The sequence below is a fragment of the Pipistrellus hanaki genome (genome assembly GCF_964339955.1).
Source record: "Pipistrellus hanaki genome assembly, chromosome: 2".
Taxonomy (NCBI): Eukaryota; Metazoa; Chordata; class Mammalia; order Chiroptera; family Vespertilionidae; genus Pipistrellus; species Pipistrellus hanaki.
The window spans coordinates 188,689,581-188,713,913 of NC_140504.1; the positions used below are offsets into that span (position 1 = coordinate 188,689,581).

At 51.7% G+C, this 24,333-nt stretch overlaps 1 protein-coding gene across 2 annotated transcripts in view; it reads right to left on the reverse strand.

The window, feature by feature from the left end:
- ALPL (alkaline phosphatase, biomineralization associated) overlaps positions 1 to 24,333 on the reverse strand; it is a 55,589-nt gene that overhangs the window by 19,992 nt on the left and 11,264 nt on the right. The window contains exon 1 of one of the 2 annotated variants that reach the window (XM_084874988.1): positions 7,366 to 7,539. The exons of the other annotated variant lie outside the window; for it this stretch is intronic. The gene's annotated coding sequence lies outside the window, so the exon portion shown is untranslated. Of the gene's footprint in view, positions 1 to 7,365; positions 7,540 to 24,333 lie in introns of those variants that run through there. 2 annotated transcript variants of the gene reach the window in all.

Genomic DNA, 24,333 nt, shown 5'->3' on the forward strand with positions numbered 1-24,333 from the left:
AAAGATGTCATGTGCCAACCACGGGGTTCAGACAGCAAGGCAGAGCCCCCAGCAGCCCCTAGAGTGGTGGGTGAGCCCAGAGGGAGAATGACTGCAGTGATGGCAATGGCATGAGGACCATCCTGGGGGCTCCCTGGCGTCAGCTTTAAACTATTTTGAATGACAATTTGCTGCATCGATATTGTATATTAATTTAACAACATCTTTTATGATGCCAGGATTTACTCTAAAATGTTTAGAAGCTACTGTAGAATAGAAATAATGATAAAGCACCCGAAACCCCGCCATTCAGTGCTGAGTGCCTGCTGTTAGAAGTTCCATGTCAGCTATTTCAGTTCCGCCCTCCCTTTCCCCACTGCCAAGATGGGTGTTTTAGGAGCCAGGAGGGGGCCGGGGTGGGGGTGGGGGAGCACAGGGTTGTGCAATTGGACGGCGTGTCTGGTGAACTAGGGGTGTTTCGTGGGATGGGTGCCAATGGACCTCACCTCTGGGCACTGGGGTGCAGCATGTACGGTTGTAAGGTTGACTCGACCTCACTTTTCCTGGAGGTAGAGTGCTTCTTACCAATCATAGAAGAGCAGGAGGCTAGGGTTGCCCCCGGCGATGGAGGAAGCCAAGCTTCTGCAGCCCTGGCTGGCCCAGGCCTCTGCTCCAGCCATGCAATGTTGTGCACACCCCTGCTGTTTCCCATGTGGAAGAGACTATCAATGGGACCGCTTCAAAATGGAGTTGGAGCCGCCATCCCCGAGGGCCAGGCCTGCACGCCTTACTCTGCACACACGTGTGGAGCGTTAGCACTGGGCCAGGTAACCCCAGGCGGGGCCCGAGGCAGCGCTGTGGCGAAATAGCTGTTTGCAAAAAACGACAGGAAAGCAGACACTATGTCTATCACGTCTGACTGAGAATTAATGGCACTCTTTCCAATTACCATTACTCTGTCAGGTCAGCTGCACCTGCAGAGAAATTCCTTCCTTAGTTCCTATGACTCATAAAAATCCCTTCCTTCCACTCCTGTAAATACTCCCCCTCCCTTTCTCAGAAATCCTCCTTGCCGTCAACTCCCAATGCTTCCCAGTATTGTAATTCTTTTTTTTTTTTTTTTAAATAATAGGTTTTGTTACTATTATTTTTTTAAAAATATATTTTATTGGTTTTGTACAGAGAGGAAGGGAGAGAGAGAGAGCTAGAAACATCGATGAGAGAGAGTCATCAATCAGTTGCCTTTTGCACACCCCCTACTGGGGATATGCCCGCAACCAAGGTATATGCCCTTGACCAGAATCAAACCCGGGACCCTTCAGTCCCCAAGCCGACGCTCTATCCATTGAGCCAAACTGGTCTTGGCTAATTGTTACTATTATTTTTAAAAAACATTTTTATTGATTTCAGAGAGGAAGGGAGAGGGAGCGAGAGAAACATGAATGATGAGAGAGAATCGTTGATTGGCTGCATCCTGCACACCCTCTACTGGGGATCGAACCCTGGATCCTTCAGTCAGCAGTTTGACTCTGTTCACTGATCCATTCTTTTTGGATCTCAAACGCTTGTTGCCTCTCACCTTGATTTTTGTTTTTTGTTTTTAGGTGAACATTCTCAACCAAAGGAGAGTCATTTTAATCTTGGTTTTGGTGGAAACCATCACATTATTTCCTATCACTAGGGAATTAATTCAGAAAGGGTGGCGGTGGCACTACCTGTAGCATTAAAACCGGACGTCAAAACAGCGGTGCGGATGGAGCTCACACACAGGATGGGGTGAAGAGGGCGGAGAAGAAGATGCAGTTCCCTGGGGTCAAATGTAGGCCACACCCTCCCACAGGACACAGCCCATTCCCGAGGACACACACACACTCAAGGCCATGTTCACCCATTAGCAGGAGGGCCTGGGGGAGCTGTGGGGAGCGGGGAGCAGGATCGAGGAGGGAAATGAATAAGCAGGAAGTGAGCTCATGAGATGGGACTTAGCTCTCTCGGCACTGAGGGTCCATGGCAAACAGTGGGGAAGGAAAGGAAAGTGAAGGGTAACCCAGGCGACGGAAGGCTGGTCCCGCCCCCACTGGTCGCACTCGCTCATCTCTCTTCTCCGTTGGACTGACGGCTTTGTGACAGCACAGACCAGCGGACCCATCTCTGAATTCCTGGCCCACACACGGCTCTGTGAATGCGGACTGAGTGGAAGACGCCACGGTAACGGCCGGAGTGTTCTGGATGGGACATTGAGATGGGCTTGTCCTGGAAAGGGACAGGTGCCTTCTCCATGTAAAGGAGAGGGGGTGGGAATCCAGGAAGCCAGTCTCCCCTGCTGGCTCCCCTTCCTCATCCTCGCCACCACCCCAACCCCCACCCCCACCCCCACTCAGAGGCTCCAAGTCTGCAATCTGGCAACCCCGGGTGACGGGCTCCGTGGGGCCCCGTCTGGGGCTGCGGGGGACCCGGCTGCCCACCACCCTCTGCCAATGCTCTGCCAGCTCAGAATGGAGCCTCTGAGTGTGCGCCAACCCCCTCACCCCCACTCCCAGCCGGTCCGCCTCTGCCAGGCTCCCAGCTACGTGCCCTGATTATTCATGACAAGCGTGCAGAAGTGCAGAAGCCCTGGCGGAGCCCGGAGCCCGAGGAGAAGGAGCAGCTACTTGGCAGGTCAGGGGCGGGAGCGAGGGGCTGGCCTTGGCCCGGAGTCAGCATCCTGGGGCAGAAGGCACGGGAGCTCCGGGAGGTGGGCGAAAAGCCAGCCCTGGGCTGGGTCTCGAAAGGCCCAGGACAAATGACAGAATAATGGAACCGATAAAAACCACTTCTGCTTCTCGGGCACCCTGTACCCGGCCTGGGCTGTGACCAGGGACCTCACTTCATCTTCCCCAGTGTTGTTAGCCCCCGTTCCCCCATTTGAATTTAGGAAAGTGAGCGAAGCTTGTCCACGGCCAAGTGCCACTCGAACCCTGGCTGACGCAACTTCTCTGAGCCTCAGTTTCCCCGCCACGAGGGGGCGGGGGGGGGAGAGGCTAGTGCCCGCCCTTCCCCTGCCCCACAAGAGCAAATGGAAGAGAGGAGTTCAGGCGGGAAGGCTGGCAGCAGAGCCGGGCCAGGCGAGCTCCCCTACCTGAGCGGCCTGGCCAGGCGGCAGGTGAAGAAGCACAGCAGGCCCAGGGCCAGCGCCAGCAGGAGGAGGCTGAGGACCCCTGTGAGGACTAGGTCCAGCGTGGGGGTCAGGAGGGCCATCTCGAGGTGAGGAGGGTCTCCAGCCCTCTACACGCCTGGCCACCCTCGCCTCGGGCGCTCGCTGGCTGCCAAAGCCCTGGGTTGGTGGCCGGCAGTGTGACCTGGCTTTGTCCCCAGGTTAATCTGATGGATTAGCCCAGGAGGGATGAAACGGGAGGGGACTGGCCACAAAGCTCCCCTCCCCCAGCCCAGTCCTGTCACACCGGCTTCTGGCTCCCTCATTCTTCATTCCCACACGTTCACTGAGCACCTGCCGTCTGCCCAGCTCTGTCCTAGGCACTCGGGGCTCAGAGGGAAGAGGGCAGACACAGCCTCTGTCCTCTCGGACAGTCCTGACCGGCCAGGGTAGACAAGCACCTACTGTGCACCGACGCTGAGCTGGCACCTTGTGGGATTAAAACAACAGCAGGAAAGGGACCCTTGTCTGTACCGCCTGGGGACTGGGGTCCAGCGAGGGTCAGTCAGGTCCCTGCCAGGTGCCAGTCCAGAGCCAGGGGTTGTCCAAGAGGCAGGCTGCGGGTCACTGAGCAGCATGCCGCTGTCTGGAGGGGCCTGAAGGGCGCCCTCTTCCTGTTTTCATTCTCTCCTGGGTTCCCACAGCATCTCATGAAGTCGGGATGGTGAGGATGGTTCCCACTTTACAGACTCAGAAACAGAGGCGCGGAGAAGTGAAGCCGCTTGCCACAGGCAGAGCCTGGAAGGAAAGCCAGCGCTCCCTGCCCCGTTGGGCACCGCAGACCCCATGGTACAAGTTCCCAAGGGAGGCCCTCTCTTCCCGGCCCCAGAAAGGCCACCGAAGTCCCCGTGGGAACAGGAAAACCAGTGACACGACTCTACCAAACCTTTGTCTTTCTCAATAATCCCATAACTTGAGTCGCATCAGGTCCTCACCACATCCTGTGATAAAAGGCAGGGTGGGGCGATTAGCCTCGCTGGCACAGGAGGGCACTGGGGAGGAGCAGTGGAGTCATGCGGTCAGGTAACCTAGCCAGCAGCTGAGGTCCAGGCCCGGCTCCATCACTTCCAGGCTGCGGGATGCCAGTTGGGTTCCTGCACCTCTGAGCACCCCTCTCCCGCTGAGGAAAGCACCTACGGTGTGGTGAGCTCGGTGAGACATCGCTGAGCTTGGTGTAATCCTCACCACCCGCCTGGAGAGAGAAGCCAGGGACGGCTGTCCCTCTTCTCAGGGGAGCGAATGGAGTGAAGGTAACCCAGGGCCACAGAGGCGGAAGGCACTGAGCCGACCCCTGCACAGGGACCCCTGAGGAGTCACCCCTGCACAGGGATCCCTGAGGAGTCACCCCTGCACAGGAACCCCTGAGGAGTCACCCCTGCACAGGGACCCCTGAGGAGTCACCCCTGCACAGGGACCCCTGAGGAGTCACCCCTGCACAGGAACCCCTGAGGAGTCACCCCTGCACAGAGACCCCTGAGGAGTCACCCCTGCACAGAGACCCCTGAGGAGTCACCCCTGCCACAAGCGCCCTCCACCACAGGCACACCCCCCTCTCCTCCCTCCCCATCCGCTCTGCTCCCAGGCCTGCACCCCCTATAAAGCTGCACCCCCGCCAGCCCAATAACTCCATCTGAGACCCAGGGAGGGTCACCTCGTGCTTCCAGAGCGCCTGGGTGGGGTCAGAGGGAGCCCCGGCCCAGAGGTCACGATCCTGGAATGTCTGAGCTGGGGAGGGTCCTCAGAGCAGCTGTCCCCTGATGTACCGGAGCACAAAAGCCGCTTGGTGTGATTGGGGACACAGTCTGTTACCGGGGAGAGACTGGGAAGTGCCCGAGGGAACGTAGGGGCGATGGCAGCGTCTTTAGAAGACCTGGGAGGCCTTCACAGGCCCGTATGCGGCCGGTAAAAGCTCATCCAGAGCCTAAGACCCCCACCGGCTGCATCTCTGGGTGTCGTGAGGACCTGGTAAGAACTGAGAGAAGGGAGTGCTGGGGAGGAGGAAAAGGTTTAGTTGAATGGAGTGACTGTACTCACATGTAAGAAGAGAAATTAAAGAGACATGACTCCCTAAATAAATTCCTGTCCTCCCCGTACCCCATGCCTACTCACTCGGCATCTCACAGGCAGACGGTGCCTTAGAGATCCTCCCATTGGCTGGATGGTTAGACTGAGGCTCCCAGAAAAGGAAAGACTTACCCCGGCCTCCCAGCTCCCAATCCGGACAGATACACACAGGGAACAGTCAGGACCAGCCCCAAGCCAACCGGGAGCCAGTCTCGGGGCTGTCGGCGGGGCGTTCTCGGCTCTGGCAAGGAGCTGTGGCTGCAAAGCACCAAATGTCCTCTGTGCTCTCGGGGGCGGAGGGAGGAGGAAAGCAGGGAATGGAATAGGGGTCGGGGGCTCCTGCAAGGCCGAATCGGGCTGCGGTAGCTGCCCCGGAGAGGGAGAGCGTGCGGCTGAAGACGGGCCCAGGAACGCTCAGGGTCAGGGACAGGAGACATGCCCCAGGCTCAGCCAAGCCCAGTGTCTCTGGCAAGCCTGGTTGGCCGGCACTCGGTTCATTCACTGTCGGGGTTATTTATGGCTGCCAGGAGGCAGCCTCTGAGTGCAGGGCCCAGAGGGAATGCGTGGTGGTCAGCGCGGGCTGCAGGTCAGACCCGAGGAGGGACTTCCCCCGGGGGGCAGGGGGCCAGGTGCCGGGCACGGAGCACAGCGCAGGCCTCTGTGCTGACAGCCGGTCAGCGGCACACACGGGGGGAGTGTCCAGGGCGGCGCGGTGGCGGCCGGCCTGCTTCCAGGCCGTTTTGCCATAAAGGCTCTGATGCGGTGCCAGCTGTCCCGCGTGCACCTCCAGCCTCTGCACACGGTGTCCCTGGTCTGGAATGTTCCTCGCCGTTCACCCGATGAGGTCCTCCCACCACCCTTTCACCTCGGCCTCAGCTCTGTGGAACTGCCCCCCCCAGCCCAGCCCAGCCCGGCCCGGCCCGGCCCGGCAGCAATGGTAGCTCCTCCCAGGCGCCCAGAACCCCAGGAGGCTCCCGGCACCGGTTTGGATTGATCAGACTCCGCGTGGCCTCCTCCCCTCGGTGTGGGCTCCCTGAGAGCAGGGATCTGGCTCTGAGGATGGTGGCCGCCCCGGGCAGGCGGGGCCTGGCGCCCGGCCCCCTGGGTGGGGGTGTCCGCCCGCCAAGTGGGGGTGTCCGTAGGTGGGGGGAAGGGTGGCGGGATCCAGGGTGACTGGCTGCAGAGGCCACTCAGCGGCAGTGAGAACGAGCTCTGGAGCCAGGGCTCCAGGTTCGGATCCTGCCTCCGCCCGCCCGTCTCAAGCTGGGGAGGGAGTTCGGGGCCAGTGACCCCTCGCCTCTGTGCCTCAGGCGTCCCACCTGCGAAGCGGGAGAGCAGCAGACGCCAGGGGGTGCTGGAGGAGTTCTGCGAGTGCACACGTGGAAAGGCTCAAAGCAGAGCCCAGGTCAGGGTCAGTGTTCAGAGAAGGTTGGCCAGCGGCTAACGTCACGGGGCGGGGAGGAGGGGCTGATGGGCAGGTGGGCAGACGAGGGGCTGTAGCTGAGAACAGGCAGACCCTTCTCTGCCCACTCGGCCAGGTGGCCATCCGCCTCACGTGGGAGGACCGCAGGGTCTCTCTGGATCTACGATTCTAGGAATCTAAGGCTCACCCGCCTGCTGGGCACCTCTACTGGGTGGGGTGTCTGACTAAGGGGTAGAGGTCCCAGCTCTTTCTGTCTGTCTTTCCTGAGAGATCCAGATCTGTGTGTCCATCTCCGTGTCTCTCTCTCTCTCTCTCCCTCTCTCTCTCTCTCTCTCTCTCACACACACACACAGACACACAGATTTGCGTGGGAGGAAATAATCCACCAGGCAGCCTGTTGCTTTCTTTTCCTCTTGACGGACAGACAGAGAGAACACCCAGGGTCAGCCTGGAAGGTTCCATGGAGCGGGTGGGAAGACAAGCGGGCTGGGCGGGTTGAGAGGAACAGAGAGAGAGGGGCCGCTCCCGACAGGAGGACCCTCATGTGCAAAGGCGAGGAGGCGGCAATGCAGGATTGAGGTCAGGGAGAAAGACAGGAGCCAAGAGTTAGCGACAGAGAGACAGCCGGACTGACCACAAAGGACTTTGCTCCCGAGCTCGGCCTGGTGGAGAGCAGCCCCTTTGCAAACCTGTCTTGTGGACACACCTCGTCGCCAGCCCATTTCACAGGTGGGGATGCTGACGCTCAGATCTCTACCCCTTGCCCAAGGCCACGCGGCAGAGCTGGAACCAGAAGCTCCAGGGGTCTGGGTTCTGGAGTCAAAGATTTTTTTCTGGAGCTCCCTGAGGTGCCTGGCCCTGAAGGCAGAGGACTGGGAGGGCTGGGCCTGTCAAAATTCAACTGGTGGGAGGAGAGCTGGCAGCCGGGAGGCGGGGCGGGGCGGGGCGGGGAGGGCCGGGCCCAGGGACTGGGCTCCTCGGCCTGCGTGGCTAGAGCGCCCACGCAGAGCAAGGTCAGGGACGCGGCTCTCAGAATCACAGGCTCCCACCGTCCCACGGAGAGGCCGTGCTCCGCTCCAGGCCGCCTGGCTCTGAGCCAGGCCCGGAAGCTGGGTGGGTGGGGGTGGGGCGTGCACTGCGTTTCTCTGAGATGTTGGGCACCCCTCCTGCCCTGGCACTCCATGCTCCTAGTGCAGGACCCCTCGGTGCGAGATGTGGCTCTCCCGTCCCCGCTCCCACAATCCACACTAAGGGAGGTCCAGAGAGGGTCCATGACCTCCCCAGGGTCACACAGCACCTCCTGGCAGGAGAGGTCTCCCACTAACCAGCTAAGAATTTGGGGAGCGTTTGCCGGAAGTACAAGGTGGCCTGCAAGGCAACGTGGATGCCGGTGTCTTGGAATTCTAGGCATTAATGATGTGTGTCAACGGAAGAGAACATTTCAGACTATTCTAGAAAAACCCTCGTTTTACTTACTCTGCCATTGTATTCTTAGGAACAGCGAACCTTTTCATAGCTCTTACTGTGTGCCGGCATTGTTCTAAACACCATGCCTATATTAACCCACTTGATCCCACCAACAACCTACGAACTACTAGGCAGTATTATCTCTGGCTTTTTTTTTTTTTTTTTAAATATATTTTATTGATTTTTTTACAGAGAGGAAGGGAGAGGGATAGGAAGTTAGAAACATCTATGATGAGAGAGAAACATCGATCAGCTGCCTCTTGCACACCCTCCACTGGGGATGTGCCCGCAACCAAGGTACATGCCCTTGAGCGGAATCGAACCTGGGACCTTCCAGTCCGCAGGCCGATGCTCTATCCACTGAGCCAAACCGGTTTGGGCGTCCCTGGCTTTTAACAAAAGAGGCACAGAGAGGGTTAAGTAGCTTGCCCAAGGTGACAGGGCCAGTGAGTAACTAAGCCAGAATCCGGCGGTACCTGAGGATGTTCCTGTCTCCCAGAGGAGAGGGGTCACCTCCTAAAGCCGCAGGCCAGACCCGAAAGGAAGCGCACTGGTCTCGCCGCCACGTGTCCACGGCGTGTGTGTGTGTGTGTGTGTGTGTGTGTGTGTGTCTGTGTGTCTGTGTGTGTATGTGTCTGTGTATGTGTGTGTGTGTGTGTGTGTATGTGTGTGCGCAGAGGAATGGACTTCCTGCAGCTGCTATTTGACTCACACTCACTGCCCTCTTCCCAGGTGGCACTTCACTGTGTGTGCACCACAGCCCCCGGAGGGAGGACTTCCCCGTGTCCCTACTTTATTTCACTTATTTATTTTTATTGATTTCAGAGAGGAAATCGGAGAGCTAGAAACATCAACGAGGAGAGAAAGCCACTGATCGGCTGCCTCCTGCACGCCCCCTACCGGGGATCGAGCCCTCAACTGGGCATGTATGTACCCTTGACCGGAATCGAACCTTCAGCCCACGGGCTGATGCTCTATCCACTGAGCCACACCGGCTGGGGCTCTCTCTATTTTACAGAAGATGAGGCGACTTGCCAGAGGCCACATCTAAGACTGACCGAGCCCAGGTCCCCGAGCGGCTCACCACCCTATGGGATCCTGGGCACACTCCTCCCCAATGACCCCTTCAGCTGGGCTTTGCGCGGGACACTGGACCACAGTGGTTCTCCCCGCTTCTGGCCCCCAGTGCCCACACACCCTCGCAGCCCTTCCCGAAGAGAGGAAGCCTCCGTCCCACAGATGGCCCCACACGGCCCTGGAAGAGGAGGCTGAGGCGGCTCTGGGCTGCGGGGAAACGGGCCGTGAACTTGTGGCTTGCTGGGTGGTGGCCAGCATGAGCGGCATCCCTGGGTGGTGTGTGCCGGGGGCCTGTCCATGCTCTGCTCATGTCAGCACAGGACGTGCACTGATGCCGGGCCGTGGTTAACGACCTCCTCCCATCCCCAGAGAAGCTTCCAGAGGGCCGAGGCTCCCGGCCGCTGTGCCGCTGGCCTCCTCCGAGGCCCTGGGAGGGACAAGGAGCCGAGGGGCACAGCTTGGCAGAGTCCCCCTTGCTTCCTGGCTTCTTCCCCTTTCTGGGCCTCAGTTTCCCCTTAGGGCCGGTGGGGACGATCCCAGGGCGTGCCTGTCCCTGTACTATTGCGAGAAGGAGGGTTTCGTAATAAACAATGAGCTGAAGGCCGGGGATCTGGCACGTATGGGACATTCAGTAAATGTCAGCCAGTTGTAATAGCGATAACAAGTGAGCTAGGCACAGGTCTAAATTAATGTGATCAGACGTCCTGCTTTTGGCGGGACAGTCCCGAATTTTAACAATTCGTCTTTCCAAAAATCGGGACTGTTTTAAAACGCCACGGGACTCAGGACAAATTGTTAAAAATCGGGACTAAGGTCTGGTCACCTTGGTCTAAATCACATGTGTCAAACACAAGGCCCGCGGGCCAAATCCAGCCCGCCAGGCCTTGCAATGTGGCCCGCACCGCGCTGTCATCACTGCACTCCGCTGTCAGTTTATGACATTGTCAGTTTATGACTGTTCAGTAAACCATTTGGCCCGCGATTTAGGCTGGATTTTAGATTTTGGCCCCTTCTCTGATTGAGTTCGACACCCCTAGTCTAAATGCTTTACCTCCTCACAATGACACTCTGCGGTAGGTGCTATCGCTGCTCCCAGAGGCGCTAAGTAACGTGGCCACGGACACACAGCGGCGAGCAGGACATTGACGAGGGGAGGGAGAAACTCTTAACGGAGCACCGACCACGTGCCTGGAGCTTTTTGTTCGGCTTCCCAAGCTCAGGGTCAGGGAGAAAAAGGAAGCTCAGACAGGGCGTGGGAGGGCCAGGTCACACAGCAGCCACGTGGGAGAGCTGGGATCTGGCCAGGCCTGTCCGGCTCCGCATGCAGTGTGCTTGCCACCCACATCCCAGTCACAGGCCAACTTCCGTCATGGCTGCAAGACCTGATGTCTCGGCCACCCCAGATACAGGAGGCTGGTGTCAGCGTGGCAGGTGACCTCACTCCGAGAGATTGAGAGAGAGAGGAGAGAGAGGAGAGAGAGGAGAGAGAGGAGAGAGAGAGAGAGAGAGGAGAGAGAGAGAGAGAGGCGAGAGAGAGAGAGAGAGAGAGAGAGAGAGGAGAGAGAGAGAGAGGTGACTGCTGCCGACTTCCAGTGTATGTGCCCACACTGTCTCATGACCGCCCTCGCCGGGCTCTTCCTGGGCCATCACGTGACCGCAGCCTCCCTGGGAACTCTCCTGTCTGGACACAGCGCTCCTTCCATGAAGGCAGGGCCTCCGCCACATCGGTCTCCGCCTCCCAGGGCAGCCGCTCTGGGATTCTAACTGCACACGAGGCTGAATGCTCAAGGCTGTATCCTCACCTGCAAACCAGGGGCAATTAATGCCATTCTGCGGGAAGGCACATGTGTCTATGGCTTTCCACCGCCCCCTCTGAGGACTGTAGTGGGATGTGCAGTAACGTAGGGCCACCCAGAATCCATTCCTCCTCCCCAGAATACAGCCAGGCTCCCTCTGGGGAATGACCCCTCCAGTACTCAGGCAATGAGTGGTTCAGGTGGGACTGGTCCCGCCTCCAGCAGCTCCAGGTGGCCCTGACTGGCTCCAGCTGGAAGGCTTTCTCCACCTGGATGGAGCGTTGTGGGCGTGTCAGGTGGCGGGGAGGGCATTATGTGGGGCCTGGAGATAAAGCAACCCCCCAGCAAGCTGAATGGCAAGAAGCAGAGAGTCTGAGTCTCGGGGGACATTGTGTGCGCTCCGTGGTGCGGCCAGGCTGGGAGCCTACCTCGGAACATCACAGTTATGTGAGCTAATTCATTCCCGGTATCTTCTGACTTGGACGTTCGGTTACTTTAAACCGAACAGAATCTGCCCTCTGACTCCGGCTCAGTTTCTCTCTGCCATTGTGGGCGAGCACATCATGGCATGCTCAGCCAGCTGTTTGCACCAACGATAAGGTGACAGACAATTTTAACAATTTGTCCCGAGTCCCGCGGCGTTTTAAAAAAGTCCCGTTTTAAAAACACTGCGGGATGCGGGACAAATTGTTAGAAATGGGGACTGCCCCGCCAAAAGCGGGACGTCTGGTCACCTTAACTTGCAAACAAGCTCAGGGTGGATCCATACGTTTCAAGCTCATGGGCAAATAGGAGTCCAACTGAATATAAGTTAGGTTCTCTTCAGATCTATAAACTTGCAGACGTGGTGCAGAAGGGCCTCCTCGGAGGGACTCAGACCCTCCCCTCACAGCAGGCTGCGGTTGGTGGAGTTTAACCCCTCTGACCACCAGGTTCCAAGTGCCGACGGTGTGCCTGGCCCTGCCTGGTCCTGCGCTGGGGGCTGCAGGGGCAAGCTCTGATCTAGGCACGTCAGTCTAATGCCGATTGGTCATGACACACGTGTTTACTGGGTTTTTCACAAAAGCCCTAGAAAGTCGGTGTAGGGGGGGAACACTTCTGCGCCCAGTTCACAGAGAAGGAGACAGCTCAGGGCGGTGAAGGGACTTGCCCAAGGTCCTTCCGTTCAAGGGGGGCAGGACCAGGCCGTGCCCCCGGATCTGCCTAGCTCCAAACACAGTGCTTATTCTCTTAGCCTTTGGGGTGGCGGGGTGGCCCCGGTCCTGGCTTTGAGGTAGTTTGTTCCACGTGGGGGCAATCAGAGCGGTTCAAAAAGCCATAGGAAAGAGGGAAGCCAAGGATCACGGCCTTCCTGTCTCCCAAGGGTCTTGGCTGCTTGAGAATTCCCAGTGCTCAGGCCCTCCCAGCTCTCCTCCCCTACAGGCTCGCCTTCTGCGGACTGTGGCCAGAGAGGGGCCAGGCACTATCCTGAAGTCCAGGCCCCTGGCAGCCTTTGGCACCCCAGGCGACCTGTCCTGGCTTCGCTGGTGCCTCTGCCCTCCACCTCTGAGATCCCGCAGACTCCGACTCAACACTCCCTACGCACCAGGGCCTTCCCTCTGTGTTATTCAACCAACACTCGTTCAACCGCCGTTTACTGAGCACCTACTACCAGCCAGGTGCTCCAGGTGCTGAACAAAATAGCCCACTTCCTGCCAGCGGGGAGAGCAGACAACAAGGAAAATGAGTGGAATGCCAGGTGGTGGTAAGTTTGATGGGAAAAAGAAGGCAGCGGGGAGGACGGGGAAGAGAGGTGGCTTTTGCAGTTTTAAGCAGACAGGTCGGAGAAGGTCTCACTAAAAGAGGGTCCTGCTGCCCTCGCCTTGCAATAATCCCAACCGAGAAGGTGATTTTCCAAATTGCAGATAAGGGAACTGAAGTCCCAGGATTAAATCCCAGGCTCCTGCGGGTCAATCTAACCCGTGGCCCCCCACGGGCCATCTCCCCTCACGGTACAAATGGCACAAGGAGCCCTTTGGCAGAAGCGGCAGCTGAGGCTCTGAGAGGGGGAGCCACGTACCCAGACCCACGGGAATACACGGCGAGGCCAGGGTTCAGCCCCGGGGCCGCCCTCGGGAACTGCCTCTTGGCCAGACCCACATCTGCTCCCGCTCCAGCTCCGGGCGTGTTGAAACTCGATCCTCCTCTTTGCCGATTCCACGTCCTCCAAGAGTCCTCCTCCCTCTCCCGGAGGCCTGTTGGCTCGCTCTCCCAGGTCATATGAGCCCCTCATTGTCCAACCCACCCTTGCTCTGCCTCTTCAATTAACTCCTGGCCCATCACTAAGCCCACATTTGCACGAAACCTACAAAAGACAGCTTGGGCAGGCATGGCCCAGGGCGGGCAGACAGCTGGAGCCCACGTGCACGGGGGCAGGGAGCTTCTCACTGAGCTTTCCCATCTGAGCGTGTTCAGTAACCCCCAAACCCCCGTCTAATCCTTCGGCACACGGCGGCGTTGTAGAGAGACCCTTGGCCATGGAGTAGGTGGTCCTAGGTTCAGTCCTGGCCAGGCAAGCTTGGTGACCTCGAAAGGTCCCTGGAGCTGCAGACTGTTTATTTGTAAAAACAGTACTACTTATCCCTAACTTGCAAGGTTGTTATAAAGATAAAAGGCAATGGAGAGCATCTGTCAAGAGATAACACTTTAACGGACAGTGTACTGAGAGAACGTTCTCCTTAGCAGAGCCGGCAGGCAAACACCAAGAATTGGTTGAAGTGAGTGGAGAAGTCTGTATAACGGTGCACAACCACCACCAGCAGAACAATAGCTGCATTCATCGGGCTCCCGCCCTCTGAGGTAGGCACTGTTAGTATCAATCCAACTTTACAGGAAAAAAAAAAGGGGGGGGGGGGGGAGAGCACAGAGAGGTCAAGCCACTTGCCTACAGTCACACAGCAAGTATGCACCCAAACTGTCTGACCCCAAAGTACAAGCTCTTAGCCTTGATGCCAGGCTAGTACGTTAGGGCTTCTCGGGTTGAAATAACTGCTCCCGGAAACATAGTGATTACGTGCTGACGCAGGAGGAGGTCATGGCCAGTCCCACTCCAGAACCTCTGTCCTTAAGCAACCACCAGCTTGTCAGCGCTGATAGGGACTCTAGGAATAGCCTAACCCTGTGGTTGGCAAACTGAGGCTCTCGAGTCACGTGCTGCTCTTTGGCCCCTTGAGTGTAGCTCTCCCACAAAATACCACGGCCTGGGCGAGTCTATTTTGAAGAAGTGGCGTTAGGAGAAGTTCAAGTTTAAAAAATGTGACTCTCAAAAGAAATTTCAATCGTTGTCCTGTTGCTATATGGCTCTGTGGACGAATGAGTTTGCCGACCACTGGCCTAGCCCTACCCAACACTCCCTTCTTACCCCCACGCGAGCCTGAGGTCCGGAGAGGTAGTGTGACCTGCCCAAGGTCACAGAGCCAGTTAGTTGAAGAACCAGGGCAAGGACCCTAGTTTCCTCATTCCAGAACCCCACACCATCCCTGAGTATCACACTGACCAGAGGGGGGTACCAGGACAGGGACCTTGAGGAAGCACAAGAGTTTTTCCAGCAGAAGTGAGAAAAGGCAGCCCTAGCAGAGGGAACGGCCCATGGGAAGGCCTAGAGGCCATGGCGTCTCCTTTTTGAGAAGAGTGAGCTGTAAGATGAAGCAAAGGCTGGGGTAGGGGCAGACGGAGGAGGAGGCTAGTTTCACATTGAGCATCTCCCCCTGTGGTTTTATTTAACACTTGCTTATTGTTTCATGTTGCTAGTCTCTTTCCTTATTTCTAATGCTTATTTAACACTAGAGGCCCGGTGCATGAAAATTCATGCAATGGAGTTGTGGGGGGGGGGGTGTCCCTCAGCCCGGCCTGCCCCCTCTCACAGTCTAGGAGCCCTTAGGGGGCAGGAGTCCACCTGGCCATCAGGGGAAGGCCATGCCCTCATCACACCTCTGCTGCTGCCACTGCTGGCAGTGCAAGCCTTGGCCTGCCCTGGTTACCTGAGCCTCGGGCGGCCCTGGGCGGCTGGGCAGCCGCAGCCAACATCTGAGACTTGCCTACACTTCGAGCTGGCCCTGGGCGGCTGTGCAGCTGCCATCTGAATCTTGCCTGAGCCTCAGGTGTTGGCTGGGCAGCTGCCATGCGAGGCTTGTCTGCGCTTGGGCAGGCCCTGGGAGGCTGGAGGGCGGAGGAGACTGGGGGGCACTGGATACAGGCGTATGGAGCGGCTGGACCTGCCCGGGGGTGGACCCGGCTGTGCCATGCTCCTGCCACCCTAGCAGGGCTGAGAGGACTGAGTGTCATCATCTTGTAGCTGTGGGCGCTGCCATCTTTGTGAGGGCGTGGCCATCAATGACCATATTCCCTGTTTACTAGATAGGACTTTTGGCCCGCTCTAGTGGCATCTGTCATCAGGCGGCTGTTTTCTTCCTAAGCCATTGTGCTCTGGCTGAGGCAGCGGTGCACGTGGGGCCGCAGGCACTCCGCCCAAAGACTAGCCGTGAGGGAGGACCAAGATAGACGGCTCCCCCCCCCCCATCAACCCTGGAGTAATAGAGCAAAATGTAATTAAGCCCAGGAAAGGATGGAGCAAACAGACTGTGCTGGGGAGGCAGGAGGGGGTTTTAGACGGTGTGTGTGAGGGCGAGGAGGGTGCTGCTGCCAGGAGAGGGGTCAGGGAGCATTCTCCATGGTGGTGGAGAATAGCGTGGGAGCCGAAACCGGTTTGGCTCAGTGGATAGAGCATCGGTCTGCGGACTGAAAGGTCCCAGGTTCGATTCCGGTCAAGGGCATGTACCTTGGTTGCAGGCACATCCCCAGTGGGGGGTGTGCAAGAGGCAACTGATCGATGTTTCTCTCTCATCGATGTTTCTAACTTTCTATCCCTCTCCCTTCCTCTCTGTAAAAACTCAATTATATATATATATATATATATATTACTATGGGAAAGAGTATAGGCATTGGTTTCTGCTCTTGCCTCTCTGCATCAGCCTTCCCCAGGAACCTCCTCTCCCCCCACCCCCGCCCTCATACACATGTGCACGCACCGCCCTGGACCAGTGAGGCCAGTGCTGTTGGCCCAGGCAGATGGCAAGTGTCTGCTGGGGGAACTTCAGGGCAGGGCAGCCGGCAACCTGGGATCGCAGGCATCAGTCACGCCACCCCCCCTTCCCTTCCAGGCCTCCGGTCTGGGAGCTTCTGACCTGGGCAGGCAGCCCCTCCCCTGGCGGCTCCTTCCTGGGATGCTGAGAGTGAGGCCCGGGCCTGTGGAGTCAGTTAGGAGGAGGGAAATGGTGATGCCAGCCCCAGGGAGAAGCTGGGTGTCTCTCGTGCCCGGAGGCTCCGCTCTGGGCCTGTCATTTCCTTGGGCTCGGTGCTGACAGAGAGAGGGGGTCAGGCTTAGATTCCTTCCAGCACCAGAGAGAATGAAGACCCCCAGGAAATGAGCTCCTAGGTTAACAAACAGGAAGTCCAAGGAGCAAAAGGTTTCCAATGAAACAAACTGATTAGAGATACCAACTGGAGGTAGCTATAGTCAACAAACAGACTGGGAATTTTAAATAAGTATTGGAAACAGTCAAAAGAAATCAGGGAAGACATTAGCAAAACAAAATAGAACAAGAAAGGATTCAAGGGCCCACATGGAAACATTCTATATGGAAAACCAGCTGAAATAACACACACACAGGCAGAAGGGACATGGCCGCTGAGGAACCAAACGGGGAACTGGGATATCAGATGGACAAGCACGTCCACGAGGAAGCCCGGGAGGATTAAGAAACAGATAACATCAAAGAAACGGTAAAACATCCGTCAAAAGCTAAAACCTCCACCCAAATCTTATTCATTTGAAATGGACTGTAAACCACACTATGAAACCAGATTCATATGGTTTCTAGAAGGAAACAAGAGGATATCGTCTTCATGACTTTGGGGTAGGCAGCAAGTCCTAACTTCATAAAAGAAAAAAATTGATAAATTGGACCTCACCAAAATTTAAAATTTCTGCTCATTGAGAGATACCACTAAGAAACTGAACAGAAGAGGCGCATAATAAAAAAGAGTTATGCGCTCTGGCTCAGATGGCTAGACGTTGTCTCTTGCACTAAAAGGTTGCCGGTTCTATTCCTGGACAGGGCACATGCCCAGGTTGTGGGCTCGATCCCTGGGTGGGTGACATGCAGGAGGCAGTCGATCAATGTTGTACTTTCAAATCGATGTCTCTCTCTCTCTCTCTCTCTCTCTCTCTCTCTCTTTCTCTCTCTCTCTTTCTCTCTCTCTCTCTTTCTCTCTCTCTCTCTTTTTCTCTCTCCCTTCCTCCATCCCTTTCTCTTAAAAAAAAAATCAATAAACTATTCTTAAAAAAAAAAAGAAAAAAGAATATGCACAGTACATATAGCTGACAACGGACCTGAATCCAATAAAGAACTCTAAGTTGACAATAAAATGACTAACAATATCCCCAAAACACAATGGGCAGAAGACTTAGCCACTTCAAAAAGAAAACATACAAACAACCAATAGTCAGTGGGAAGGGTGCTCCACATCATCATTTCACACCCACCAGGTGTGAAACCAAGTCAAAACTACTTACAAAATCAAACATTGTCAAGAATATATATTTTTTTTAAATCACACAGGCTCTCATATATTGATCATGGGAATGTAATTTAGTAGTGACTTTGGCCATTTCTTATAAAGTGAAACATACTACATGATCCAGCAATACCAATCCTAAGAATTTTCTCAAAAGAAATGAAAATATAGCTGTACAGTAGCTTTACTTATAATACCCCCAAATGGAAACAGTTTAAATGTTCATTACCATTGAATGAAGAAACTATGGTGGTATGTCAATAAAATAGAAAACTACTCAATAACAACAACAAAATGAACTGCTGACACAAGAGAGATGAATTTCAAAAACATTTTGTTAAGGGAAAGAAGCTGGATATAGAAGAGTACATGCTAAATGAATCCTTGTGTAGTTAACTCTAGAAAAAAACAAATGGTGAAAGAAATCAGAATAATTTTATATTTGGGAGGCAAATGGGAGGGAACTCGCAGGAGTGATAGATGTGTTTTGATTGTTTTTTTAAGTCTTGTTTTGTGGTCATGGTTACAAGGTAATGTGCATTTGTCAAAACCAATTAAATTGAACACTTGAGATCAATACATTTTATTGTAGGGAAGAATGCATCAACAAAAAAAAAAGAGAGAGATGGGGATTAACAAAAAATAAAACACTTTTTAATAAAAATCACACACAGGGAAGATTAAAAAAAAAAAAAAAAGGATGATAGAAATGGGCGTATAAGTGCCAACATCTGGATAATAGGAGCCCCAGGAAAAGAAAATAAATCAAGGGAGGAAATAATAAAGATAATTTTAGAAGTAAAAAAGGATGAAAGATCTCAATTTGAAAGGGACCCCAATATACCAAACAGGACAAATGAGGGAAAAAAGCACAATTAGAAATATTATAGTGAATATTAAAGACAACAAAAATAGCTCTATCCAGTTTGGCTCAGTGGATGGAGCATCAGACTGTGGACTGAAAGGTTCTGGGTTCAAATCTGGTCAAGGATACCTGACCAGGTTGTGGGTTCAATACCCCGTAGGGGGTGTACAGGATGCAGCCGATCAATGATTCTTTTTCATCATTGATGTTTCTATCTCTCTCTCCCTCTCCCTTACTCTCTGAAATCAATGAAAATATGTTTTAAAAAAGACAACACAAACATTCTAAAAGTTCAGAGGAACAGAACTTTTAAAGGAATAAGTATCAAATTGAATTGACCAAAGTACCAAAGAAAAGAATTTGAACTGAGAATTTTATATCTAGCTAAACTGTCATTCAAATCATTTAAACTGTTTCCATTTGGGGGCATCCTATATAATAAAGAGCTAATATGCTAATGGTCATCATACCCTCATGTTGTGATGCCCTCATGCCATAAGTGCCGATCACCAGGAGGCTGCATGTGCAGCAGGCACATGTGGGTGGGCGGGGACTTGACGCTGCTGCTGCCCAGGGCCAGCCCAAGGCTCAGACGAGCCGAGACTCAGGTAGGCTGAGGCGGCCGGCAGTGGCAGCAGCAGAGGCGTGATAGGGTTGGTGGCTTCCCCTGATCTGCCAGATCTCCTCCTGCAGAAGGAAGCCAGACTGCGGCTTAGGCTGGGGTCCAGGCAGAGGCAGTTATGGGCGATCAGGGAAGGCAGACAGAGGGGTTAGGGGCAATCAGGCAGGTAGACAGGTGAGCAGTTAGGAGCCAACAGTCCCAGATTGCAAGAGGTATGTCTGTCTGCCGGCAGTCGGACATCCCCCAAGGGGTTCCAAATTGGAGAGGGTGCAGGCCAGGCTGAGAGAACCTCCCCCAACTCCTCCTCCCCTGCACGAATTTGTGCATCAGGCCTCTAGTTATAAATAAAGCTCCTATGAACACTTGTGTGTGAATCTTTGTACAGGTATATTTTCATTTCACTTGAGCAAAGCCTTAGGATTGGAATTGCTGGATCATGTGGTATGTTTCACTTTATAAGAAATGGCCAAAGCCACTATACTAAATTACATTTCCATGTTCAAGGGTCCATGTTTGTACAAAAAGACCATATTTTTTTCCAAAATAACTGCTTACTAAGTATAGAAACAGATTCCACAGATGATATTAAAGATATGTGAAGGCTGACCAAATAACTTAGTAAAGTTTACTGTTAACAAAATCCACAGATCAAAAAAAAGGAACAAGAAGAACATCTATCTAAAATAACTCAGAATTAAAAATTGCAGATAATTTTAATCTGATGTCTAGGGGGCTGATGGGCATTTTGATGAAGAAGAAGGGCTGAAGGGGAAGAGGGAGACCAGGGGGACTGAGAAAATGCTAATCTTGTCTTTGTGGGGGAAAGCTATAGCTATTTTTAAGTAATTAACATTAAAAATAAAACAGAAACATCAAGATAAATTAGAATAAAAAGCAGGATGATAGAAACAAAGTACATACACACATTCTTTTCAGGAACACTCAAACATTTTGTAAAAATTGACCAGGGCTCTAGCAGGTTTGGCTCAGTTGGTAGAGTGTCAGCCTGCGGACCAAAGGGTCCTGGGTTCGATTCCAGCCAAGGGCACATGCCCAGGTTGAGGGCTCAATCCCCAGTGGGGGTTATGCAGGAGGCAGCTGATCAATGATTCTCTCTCATCATTGATGTTTCTATCCTTCTCTCCCTCTCCCTTCCTCTCTGAAATCAATAAAAAGGTATTTTTTAAAAAATGACAAGAGCTCAAGCCTCATATTTTAAATAGCAGGGTTTTACATAGTTTACATTCTCTGACCATGGTACAATTAAGTTGTGTACTTAGAACTGACTGATGATAAAAACACTTATAGATAAATTGTGCAATGTAGCAAAGAAAGGCTAAACATTAAGTAGCTAAGTGTCCAACACTTAGAAAAATAGAAACCTTCTCAAAATAAAAGATTCTGTAAAGCAGAAATGAACAAAACAGGAAACAAAGACTCAATTGAGATAAAAGCCACCATAAAAGATGGTATTTTTTTAAAAGTCAATAAACTTCAGGCAAGGTAAGAAAAAAAAAGAGACAGAGAGAGAGAGAGAGAGAGAGAGAGAGAGAGAGAGAGAGAGAGAGAGAGAGAGGGAGAGAACACAGTTGTTATGGAAAGAATACTAAGGAAATGCTATAAGCAAACTTATGTCAATATTTTAAAAAGTAGATTAAATGCATATATTCCTAAAAACATAACTTATCAAAACTGATTCAAGAAGAAATAAAGACCCTGAATAATATATTTTAAACAGTAGTTAAAATTTTCCACGGAGAAAACATAGGCCAAGATTATTTTGTAGGTGACTTCTATTAGACTTCAAGAAGCTCATTATCTCGTTTACCCAAATATTGCAAAAGAACAGTAAAAGAGAAAATATTACCAACTACAGTAACTTTATAAAGCCATTATAATTGCAATTCCAAGGCAGAAAAGTACAACATTAAAAGTGAAAATTAGAGGCACATTTTATTCATGCAAATTTATATAATTCTAAACAAGATATTATTAGACCAAATATCATATAACAAACAAATTAGGTTTATCCTAGGAATACTTTAACAGATTAGAAGAGAAAAGCCATATAATCATCTCAAGACACTTTTTGAATGCATTTAGTACAATTCAACACAAATTATTACTTTAAAAACACTCTCAGTGAGTTATGAATAGATAAAAGCTTCCTTAACCAGAGAAAAAATAAATTTATAAAAAATATGTAACACATATATTCTAAGTGGGGAAACTTTAGAACATTCTCTCTAAAATAAAAATCAAGGAAAAGATACTTTGTACCACTATTTTTATGTGAGATTGTACTGCCAGTCCTAGACAGTGCAATAACATAAGAAAAAAATTAAAAGCATAATTAAAAAAAACACACACAAAAATATCATTATTTGTAACCGAGAATCTACAGACAGATAATTGGAAAAAGAGTTGAGCAAGTTAGTTTGATAATATCAAAATGCAAAAACATCTACTGCATTTCTATATCTCAGCAACAAAGACAACTGGGAAAAAAGAAAAAATGGAAATCTAGAGAGAAAAAAATTGAATTGAATGTCTCTCTTATACTATATGGATCAAGGCCTTAAATGTGAAGAAGAGCCAGGACCGGCTTGGCTCAATGGATAGAGCGTCGGCTTGGGGACTGAAGGGCCCCAGGTTCGATTCTGGTCAAGGGCATGTACCTTGGTTGCGGGCATATCCCCAGTAGGGGGTGTGCAAGAGGCAGCTGATCAATGACTCTCTCTCATTGATGTTTCTAACTCTCTATCTCTCTCCCTTCCTCTCTGTACAAAAATCAATAAAATATATTTTTTTAAAAATGTGAAGAAGAAAAAAAACCTAACACACACACACACACAAACACACACACACACACACACACACATTTAGTAGAAACTGTAGGTGAATAGCCTTTGACCTGGGGATGAGGCGCACTTTCTTAAACAAGACCACAAAGCACTAACTGTTAAATCACACTCTATTAAATTTTAGAATTCCCATTCCCAAAACATGATGAGACTCAGGAATATAAAGAACTATCACAAATTAATAAGAAAAGGCCCCCTCCCCCAAAAAAAGGGTGGGGGGGGGCAAATAGTAAAAGGGGCAAAAGAGAACTCACACACGTACTCATACAAACTTACTCAGCCTCACTGGCAATCAGGGAGCTGCAAATGAAGTCTACAATGAGAAAGCCTTATCCTTATCTGGTTGGAAAAATTAAGAAGTCCAACAATACTGTGTATTGCCGAAGATGCAGGCCATCAGGACTTCTACATTACTGGTGGGAATGTAAACAGATACAGTCATCGTGGAAAACAGTTTGCTCCTCTCTTGTTAACACTGAACCAATGTTCACAGACCCTATGACCCAATAATCCCACCCACTGGTATATATCAAGAGAAGATCTCTACGTTCATTCATTAGAAAGCATGTACATGAATATTCAGAGGTGCTTTTTCCACACTAGGAAAAACTTGAAACCAACCCAAATGCCATTAACAAGAAGTTGAGTAGAATATCAACTTGCCCAGTGGAATATCAGACACAATGAAAAAGAATTACAACTCCATGCAACAATATGGATGGGTCTCAGCAACACCAAATTGAATGAACAAAACATGTCTCAGGGGATTGTGCATGACAACCTTTCATAGAGATAAATATTTTTCACCTATATGATTTTTTTTTTCTCATTAAGCTTTGTTTTAATGGGTCTCAAAATTCTGTGAGGGGTAAATACTAATCAAAAAAGGCAAAGGGGCCCAGCTAGAATGGCGTGACCTATGAACCAGGAGGTCAACGGTTCAATTCCCGGTCAGGACACATGCCCAGGCTGTGGGCTCGATCCCCAGTAGGGAGTGTGCAGGAGACAGCCAATCAATGATTCTCTCTCATCATTGATGTTTCTACCTCTCTCCCTCTCTGAAATAAAATATATATTTAAAAAATAAGTAAATAAATAAAAAGGCAAAGAGAATGAGAAACTCCAGATACCAATATATGAAACATATATATTTTATAATAATAATACTAATAAAAATAATTTCAAAAGGCAAGAAAATGAGAAACCCCAGGTTCAGGCTAGTGGTTACCCCACGTGAAGGAGGGTGGCTGGGAGAGGGCTGAAGGTGTCCAAAGGACAATGTCAATTACTATCACTATTCTAGCCCTGGATAATAGTTCATAGGTATTTTAAATTTATTTTTCATGGACCAATGATGAGAGTGCTTGCAACATGGATCATGAGTAATCCTTATCTAGGCCCCAGGTCCATAAAATAATTTAAATGAAAACAAAAATGCTCAGTAAGTATTCACATTTCGCCAAGCACTGTGGGAAGTTGTTGACATGCATTATAGCTCCCTGAATCCTCAACAATCTTTTAAGCCAAAAGCATTCAATAATCCCCCCCTCACCGTGGCTCTGTCTTCCGAGGTTCCGGTTACCTGCAGTCATTCACAGTTTGAAAATATTAAGTGGAAAATTCAAGAAACAAACAATTCATACGTTTTAAATTGTGCACCGTTCTGAGTAGCGTGAGCTCTCTCGCTGTCCCGCGCCAGCCTGGCCAGTGGTCACTGAGTGGCCACCTCAGTGACCAGACGGCCTACAGCGGCATCGCCGATTTTACTTAATAGAGCGCTAAGTGGTGATGCTGGCAATTCGGATTTGCCCAAGAAAAGCCGTGAAGTGCTTCCTTCAATGAAAAGATGAGTACATGCCGGGACCGGTTTGGCTCAGTGGATAGAGCGTCGGCCTGCGGACTGAAGGGTCCCAGGTTCGATTCCGGTCAAGGGCATGTACCTTGGTTGCGGGCACATCCCCAGTAGGGGGTGTGCAAGAGGCAGCTGATCGATGCTTCTCTCTCATCGATGTTTCTAACTCTCTATCCCTCTCCCTTCCTCTCTGTGAAAAATCAATAAAATATATTTAAAAAAAAGAAAAGAAAAGATGAGTACAGGACAATAAGACAGTTTGAGAGAGAGCCCCATTCATGTAACATTTATTGCAGTGTGTTGCTGAAATTGTTCTTCTTCATTATTGGCTACTGTGGGTAATCTCTCACCGTGCCTATTTTATAAATTAACTGTGACCATAGGTGTTTGGTTCACCCACAGTTCCAGGCATGCATTGGGGTCTTGAAACCTATTCCCTGAGGGTAAACGGGGACTCCTGTAGGGCTAGCCCTGTTGTCAGAGCAAACTTGGCCAGGATCAATCCCAAAGACCCCA